General features: G+C 45.2%; 1 long non-coding RNA gene across 1 annotated transcript; it reads left to right on the plus strand.

Moving 5' to 3' along the window:
- Positions 1 to 202: 202 nt before the first annotated feature.
- LOC127479279 (uncharacterized) lies at positions 203 to 8,470 on the plus strand. Its single transcript, XR_007907523.1, has 3 exons — positions 203 to 409; positions 4,019 to 4,122; positions 6,872 to 8,470. It is a non-coding gene; the product is annotated as an uncharacterized LOC127479279 (long non-coding RNA).
- Positions 8,471 to 8,718: the final 248 nt, after the last annotated feature.

Genomic DNA, 8,718 nt, shown 5'->3' on the forward strand with positions numbered 1-8,718 from the left:
CGTTTAACCTTGGCCAGTGAATCTATGCCTCAGTTTGCTCTGCTTCCAAAAATATATCCAGTTCCTCTCTTGATGCATGACTAAGGCTCTCTTCTATTGCTGACTCTGTCAACTGGGTAGTGTCCCAGCCCCTCCCCATTGTGTAATTCTGCCTCAGTTCAAATATATTATTCCCCTTTTGCTTTCAAATGAGTTATCTCAGAAACAGCACTGGCACCATGAGGTCCCTTTAGCTTTCTGTTTTCTGTGTGCCTTTCCCAACTCAGCTCTAACTTTTTGCTAATTTATATCTCCCTTACATTCCCCACCATCCCATGTGCAGATGCTGCTGGAGTCCACAAGACACGCAGGCAAGAGGGAAGGAGAGACCCAGTTGCTCTTTAGTATGAAAAACTCGGAGCTCAGTTTGGTGAGTTGGTGCCAACACTGAGAGAAGCTGCAGAGCTGCAGCTCCAGCTCAGCCTCATGGGTCAGTGTGTGCTGTGGGTGTGAGGCACCCGTGGGCTCCTGCAGCTCGTACACCTGCTCTGGTTGAGATTTGGAACCGAAACGTGGCAGAGGCTCTGCCACTGCTGTTACATTTGGCCTTTGGTGGCAGCTGAGAGCTGTGAGCTGGAGCCCAGAAGTGTCCTACGTACATTTGATGGAACAGAAGGAGGGTGAGCAACCAGAAAAAAGGGTCTGTGACCAAAGGGGCTTCTGAGACAGGCTGTTGGCATTGGCCCTATAACAACAGCTTGCCTGAGCTAGGCTGGTCTAGGGGTGTCCATGTTTCAGTATAAAGCTCTTAAAGAGACTAATTACCATTAAACCAGCCAGATTGTGGAAAATTAAATCCATTGGCTGTGTATAGTGATGTTACCTCCATAAGGAGATAACCTGTGTCGTGCTGAGTCTCAGGTCTGCTGTGAGTGGGACACGATGTATGTAGAGTGCGTAGGGGGGAGGGGAGAGCAATTAATTCCTTCTGCTGTTTATTCTTGCATAGGAAATGTGAGAAGATGCTATGATTAGTGCTAATATGTTTTAAATGGAGCCCAGCGTACCTTAGGGGATCAGTGCACATATTCCAGCGCAGTGGGCTGTGTGGATTAGATGGCATCATGTAGAGTGCAATTATGCAGATGTGTGGTGTTTCCATAATGTATTGCTGCTCTGGAAGACATCGTATAAATCTCTGGGTTTGCTGCAAAAATGTCCATTTTTGCTGTCACTGCCAGCTTGCCAGACTGTTTTTTCGTCTGCTCAAAGCTTGTTAGAGCTTTGGAGTGCTGTGCAGGAAAATCTCTTGGTGAGATGTGCGTTGTGAATGGCAGTCCCGACAACTATCAGAGGGTGCATGCTGAGGTGTAGCATTAATATTTATTTGGGAGTAGATGTCTTGGCTGCTATCCAGGGCACAACTTGGGTGTGTTAGATGTTAGGGGAAAAAATCCTGCTCCTAAGAATTCAGTCTCTATATAACAACTATTAAAAATATTTAATACAATTTTAAATGCACAAGTGATTTAAAAGAATAGGTAGAATAAAAATGTGGGTGGAGGTAATACATAACATTCTTCCCCTGGACTGAGTGAAACATTTCCAACCAAAGGCTGATTTACATATTTACAGTAGCTGGGGGTTTTTATCCTTTATTATCCCCATATTTTTGCACAGATAAATCTTAGCTATAAAAGCATCTTATTTTGCCTATACGCTGATAAAGATGTTAAGTAAGAATTCTTAAAATATTTTCCTGCTCTGTGGAGTCATGGGAATGTAGTAACACCATATTTAAAAATATTCTTTCCTCCTCCTGGCAAGATTTCTAATTCCAGTGGAGAATGACAACATCTCCTTCTGCTTTGATAGTGTCATGAATGCATGTGCCTGCTGTTCGTTACAGGACAATGACTTCACACCAGACACAAACGGGCAACAAAGGCAAAGCCAAATAAGACTCTGTTTATGTTGATAATAGCTTTCCTCTGTGCTTTGTGTGCTCCTTCTAGGGCAGGAGCTAATTCCAGTTTTGGACCAGTTTGCAGCTGATCATCTGCTCAGATAGCTCTTGGAGTCGTGGTGTGTTGTAGGGGTAGAGTATGTACAGACTCTCCCCGAGCCATTTGCAGAGGTGAGCAATACTTGGCAGAGGTTTGACACTCCAGAAGTGTTTCCATGGCTCCTGTGCCAAGTCTTTGTGATGAGCATCCAAGGGTTAAGCTACACACTTTCCTACATCCTCTCCTTCCTTTGTGAGTGCAGCAAGACGAAGCTTGCCTCGCTATTTGCTTTTCCTTTGGCAGGGCACCACTCAGGAGCTCACAAGAACACTGCCTGAAATGATGCACTCTTCCTGGCTGGGAGAAGCCTGAGGCTGGTGGGCTTCCAAACATGCTCCCTGCAGATATGTAGACACGGTCTCTGCACCTTCCTGTCAGCACAGGGGAACGTGGAGATGTTTACAAGAATCCTGCCCATAGTGTACCATTTCTGTGAGCAATGGACTTTAACCTTCAAAATTAGAGACCAGATGAGAAATTAACTCTTTATAAGGAGTGTCTGTGAAACATGTGGATGGGGAAAACATTGCCCAGAGCCCACAATGCTCAATCCTTCGCTCTGATGAGGAAAGAGTAAGAGAAATCATATGACCTTACATGACCTCCTTCCCTTCACCAAGGAAGGAGGGGTGAGAGGAATAACAGCCTTCCTTTGTTTCACCAGATTAGTTCATCTTCCCCAGATGGAAGAAAGTGTCATTTCAAAGCTTGTAACCCTAGTGAGGAAGCTCCTGTAAATTTTTCCCCATGCAGAGCAACAGTGGGCTCTTCATGTCAGTGTTGATGACAATCCAACAGACAGCATAGAGAGCAGCAGCTTGACTCATCACCATGAGCAAAGAACTGCAAGAGCAGTTCTTTGAACCCACTGAACTCATGGGAATGGCTTTCTTGGAGAGGTGATTCATCACTGGGAAGTCCAGGATGAAGTATGGACACCACCTTCCCAAAAGGGACAACTGTGATCTCTTACCCTGACTCCTCCCCTGACTGTTAGTAGCACTCAAAATGACTTTGCTGCTTCTGGGAAGGAGCCACAGATTTCAGGGACTTGTCTCCTCACTGTCAGTTCTGAATTACTAAGGCCAAGCCACTACATGTAGTGTCCCCTCAGAATGGGGTCTCTGTTGATAAGGCTTGCAGACAGTTTAATGGGTCTTTCTCAGGAGCCAAGAAAAGATTGCACGGGGATTTCTGGAAAGACCTAAGGCTTTTGTCTTTTTCCCACTTTGCAGAAATCTGATGAGTGTTTCATCCTCCTAATCCAGGAGTGTCACACACTCCATGGCCCAACCTTGGTTACAACAAGGTGACAGCACCAGAAAATTGGTCCATCACTTCTAAACAACAGTTCTGCTGCAAATAAACCAAATATTTTTTTTTAAATTCTCATAATCCACAGAGATTTGGGGTGGTGGGGAACACAGACAAACTTCAAAGAGGGCCACCAACCCTGGACAGAGAACTGCAAAAATGAAGGGTCAGAAAGAAACAGGGTGGATGAGGAAACACAGGACGATATGTGTACCCTGCAATCAAAAACTTTTGAGAGTTTGTAGCATGGAAGAGTCAACTTTCAAGTGAGGAACAGTCCCAGGAGGTGCTTTAGGCATCTTCTTCATGAGTTGTGGTGAAGTTTGAAGGACAGGAGAAGAAAGGAGGAGCATGTATGACTAAGGGTGGAAAACCCGGATGAATTATATAGAGGGGCATACATCCAGCATGAAGACAGTGAAGAGCATCTGGAGGGCACATAAACGAGAGATCAGAAAGAGTAAGTCTTGAGAGAGTCTAAGAATTAGGGAAAGCACAAAGGACTGTTGAAGGATGCAACCTAGGGCAGTTTACAGGGCTCCAAGTACACAAAAACATACTTGGCTCCAAAATTTTCTAATCTGGAGATGGCTGGTGGCTGGGAGAGCACTCAGGGGAAATATTGTATGTGCTTACCCTGTGTCCATACTTTTCCCCAGGCATTTTGCTTTTGCCCACTGTTGGAGACAGGAGATAGATGGACCTTTGGCCTGGCTCAGTGTGGCTGCTCTTCTGGTGTTGTGAAAGAGCTGGAGCCCTTGTGGTAAGTCTTGCGTTCTTAAGCACAAGCTGCAGGACAAACCGTGCTTATCACGGCGCCATGGCTGAGTCAGACACAGAGGGATCTTGCTGACAGTCCTCATTGCTCTGCACACAACATGCTGAACAGATTGGGAGGAGAAGGCTCTGTGTTTCCCAAAAGGCTCTGTGTTTCCCAAAAACAGCCAGGCTCTTCACCAAGATGACTCGTACGTAGGTACAGCAAATTGCTGCTGATTCCTGTCCCCTGCAGCCCAGCTGCTCCAGCTTCAGGCTATGGAAGGGTGGCAGCAGCAGCTTTCTGTCTAACAGAACATGTCTTGGTTTAGCATCCAGGCTGTTGGGTTCCTGGGAGTGCCTGGAGAGCCTCTCCAGGGCATTCCTCTCACCTCTGTCCCACTTGAGCCTGGCAGCCTCTGCTTCAGGCTGTTGCCTGCAATGTGTTTGTGAGGCTGCTTTCGTTCTCTGAGGGGGGGAAGGTGTTGGTGGATGTCCTTGTTTCTCTCTTTGCTGTCATCTCAGCAGCTGGGCACAGGAGAGCTTTCTGAGCCTCTTTTCTGGACGTTTTGGCTGCCTTGCTCCTCCCCCACTTTTTTGGCTTGGTAGTCCCAATCTCTTGTGCTTGTAATCTGATAATCCATGAGTAGTGCTATCCTGTCTTGCCTATCAGGGCTGGCAATACCAGGAGGGGTCTCCTGGTATTTTTCCAAGAATACTATGGCCCTTTAAAAAAATAAGTATCTCCCAAGGACACGAAGGTCCAGTTAGAATCTCCTGATATCTGCACTCACCTTTTTCCTTTCTGCTTTTCTGTGTTTGTTCGTTCCCATGGTGAGAACGACAATACCTTTTTTTTTTTTTTTTTGGCACAATATTTTTTTTCACAATATTTTGTCGCTCTCAGGTAGGAAGACAGGAGGAATCTGTAGGTTGAAAGAAGGGGAATTTGCTTCCAGAGTAAATGAGAAGAGGGTCAGAGCAATGTTTACACACATACACAGTAATTTCTTGCTCAGTGTATGCACACATACACACGTGAACTCCCATATGTTAACATTCCTTTTTTTTCCTAAGGTCTATGTTTTTCTCTGCAAAGCCCAGACCCCACTTAGGGGAGAAACAAGCCTTGCCAATAACTGGTGGAAATAATGATGAGGAAATGAGAAAAATAAGCTTTTGATGAAATAATTAATGACTAGTTGTGACACAATCTCACAGCAGCAATCCAAGGCTCAGGGAGATCAGAGGAGCCCATCCACTGCCAGACAATGCTTACTATGCAAAGCCAAGTAGCCTCCTGTTTGCAATTTAAAATCATAACCATATACATGAACTGCAGTTGGTGGCGGCTTGTTTGTTTTGAGCTCTCTCCTAACAAAGTAACAGCACTCCCTTCTCCCTGCATCTGAGAGGGGAGCAGACCAGAGGGTTCCAAACAGTTGTGTAGCATGTCCAGCTCTAGGGCAGCTCCTAAAGCCAGGAAATGAACATTTCAACATGTGTGCATTATTCTACTGCCATCAAAGTGAACAGAGCTCTGCTGCTCACAGACCTGGTCCCGAGGATTGAAGCTAATGATTCTTAGCTGGGGGTGTCTGGGGAAGGAGGGACTTCTGAGGAGCCTGCAAAAGGTGCAAAGGAAAAGCAAACCTTTTGTCAGCAGGCTCGCATTTGCTGTCACCAAGTCCTCGCCCCCTTGGCAATATTTTTATGAACTGACAAGTGGACAAAGGAGAAAAATGCTTGGCCCAAAATACTTTTTGCAGAAGGCTCAGTTCTGCCCTCAGAGATGACGTCCCTTACACCAGCCATGCTGAGCTATGGGTGGCAGTGGATTGGTTCAGCTGAGGAGTGGCTTTTGAAGGAAACCTCCCTGTTGTCCCCACTCACCCAATTCTGCTTGCACGGCAGCCTGGTCTCAGTGGTGCAAACTGGATTGCTCTGCCTAAAAGCAAACGGGCAGAGGCACTTCAGGAGGGCACCAAATGGGCTGCAACTGCCAGTGGGGGTGCTCAGTCCACACAGCCAAGCTCCAGATCGTCTGAAACCACCAAAATCACTGCAGTGCAAACACAAGGACGGCCACACCATGTATTTTGCAGCACAATCTGCTTCTTTGCAAGACATTGCCTGTCATGCCAGCAGAGCCACTGCCACCATTCTTCACTCTGCTCCTGAGACAGAGGCTGTGGAGGTGCAGAGCCACCCTCTCCCTGCTCAGCTCGGGGGTTGGCTCCTCTCACTGGGCTGCTCTGCACATCCACCATGGGGAAAGGCATGTTGGGAGACAGTCCACCCCTAATCACTTCCAGAGGTCCTGTTTCCAGCTTGGTCAAGACACTGCTGAGTCATTTTCATGCAGAATGAGTTATGGCTGTGTTTAAAACCTCTTTATTACCCCTCAGTAATCCAGAGCTCAATCTTGTGCTTTTAATGTTGCTCTTCTAAAGGGCAGATTTATATGTAAAACACTTTACACTCTGGTTTCCTCCTAAATAATAACTAACGTTGTTCTTCTGAGTGCTTTATGACATTAGCTAACTAGTCCTGACAACACCCTCGTTTTGCATATGCACAGCAGAAAGCTTGGATGAGCTTCTTAAGTCTGGTGTTTTCAATTCTCATGATTTTATTGTGAGTCTGGGGTGGGCTTTTTCTTCAAGTCTCAGCTCCTGGAAGCACACAATCACATGACTTTCCCACTTTTCTTTTCTTTTTTTTTTTTTAATACAATAAATTTCTAATTCTTCCAGTCGCAGGGAAAAACCTGAAAATGTGATCCAAATGCATTGCAAGGCTCAGAAACCAGATGTCAAAGAAGAAGCCAAACCGTGCTGCCATTTTTAAATAACTGAAGTTTTAAGACAATCTAAGCATGCTCTGGGTCTTCACCAGTGTTTTCTGAGTGTGGAAAGGCTCAGCAGTAAATAAAGCTTCACATTCCATAGAGGCAAAGGCAGATAAAGTCTTCAGGGGAGCTAATATTCTCCATCTCCTCTCTCTTGCTTGCTTTTGTCTGATCCTCACCCTGCATGTGCTTTGCTTTCCACATTGTGAGTAGTCACATTCCTCACAGTGGCACAGAAAAGCCCACAAACAACTCTTTGCTGGAACAGAGCAAATTGTAAATCAGATCAGAATTTTACAAATAAGTGAGATCAAGGTTTTAAGCTCTTCCACCTGTGACTGTGTGCTTGTAGAGTGCAACGTGCACCAGGCCAGGAGATACAGTTCGTGACTCTCAAGGCTACTGTAACACAACAACCATTACTGCTGCTGATGCTTGTACTACTACTACTAATAAAATAGAATTGTCAATTGTTAAGTAGGCTTTGTGTTTGTGTTCATCTGCTTAGAAAGATGTAAGAAAGCTTTTCTCGTGCTGTTCCACTGCAAACCAGCTATTTCCATCTTGCAAAAGGAGCTTGACAATAAGAAATGAACGACACATTGATTTTATGTCATAGATTTTGTGTTTCTCCTACTTTTTTATTGGTTTTATACTGACCCATTTAATTTCTCCCATTATTTCCTGCTGACACATTTGCAGATCATAGTAGCTGGCTGACTCTGTAGCAGCAGTTGAGACTTCTCTCACAGGTTTTTAGTCCTAATACTTGCTGCTCTAAAAGTACTATACATTCTGCATGGGAATCTAATGTTATTTTAATTACTCTATGCATGTATCTATTCTTTGGCTATTAGAAAATCTCTGTTAGACTTTAAAGTCCGGAACTTTCCCAAAGAAAATATTTCCTAGCTTGCTAGAGCTCAGTGATACAAGATTGTCTTGTTATCAATTATAAAGCACACTTTTCTTCATTTTCTCTCGGGGCTTCCAGACAAATATTTCTGTGGCTCCCTGAAGAAATCCCTTGTCCCCCAAGTTGGATAGTCTCCTCCCTCTCACTCCTGCTCAGCCGAACACCATCTCCTTCTCTTTTAAGCATTTAATAATGCTTACTGCTTTTTGAACCATTCTCCCTGTTTGCTCACATGTTTACACTCTGAGCAGAAAAAAAGCATCCCAGGTGGACTCCAAAGGAGCAGTGGTTTCCACGCTGTGGTGCACAGTTAATGTGGGAGCTCACCTTCACACGTCAGACTGCCAGCAGAAGCCACAGAGGAGCTCCCTGTGCCAGCCACATGGAGCTCTGCCATCAGCAGGCTGTTGTAAGAGCTGATGGGAAGGTCAATTGCTTGCTTCAAATGCTGACCACAAACTCATTTAGACAGGTTTTGTCTAGGAATCCAGGGATTCCTGTACTGTGATCTCCCCGGGACCAATTCGCTGCCCACTTCCCTTGGAATTAATCTGCATGAGTAAGGTTGCTTTCATTTTGCAAATCTCTACTTTTGTTCCCGTTTGGGGTGTTCAAAGCCACGCAGCTCTGGTTTATATTTACTCTTGTCAAAGGCAGTCCGTGCTATGGGCAGAGCAGAGCCAAACCAAGACACAGTGCTTCTGACAGTCCCCTTCAGAAATACTGGCAGGTAGCAAAAATGCAAGAGAAAAACCACAGCATTAAAGAAAACTTGGCAAAACACAGGAACAGAGGTGTACTGGATAGGAAAGAGCCTTAATTTGTGAGTAAAACTT

Source organism: Manacus candei, unplaced genomic scaffold, assembly GCF_025592945.1.
Source record: "Manacus candei isolate 608988 ecotype Guabito, Panama unplaced genomic scaffold, ASM2559294v1 h1tg000065l, whole genome shotgun sequence".
In the NCBI taxonomy this organism is placed as follows: Eukaryota; Metazoa; Chordata; class Aves; order Passeriformes; family Pipridae; genus Manacus; species Manacus candei.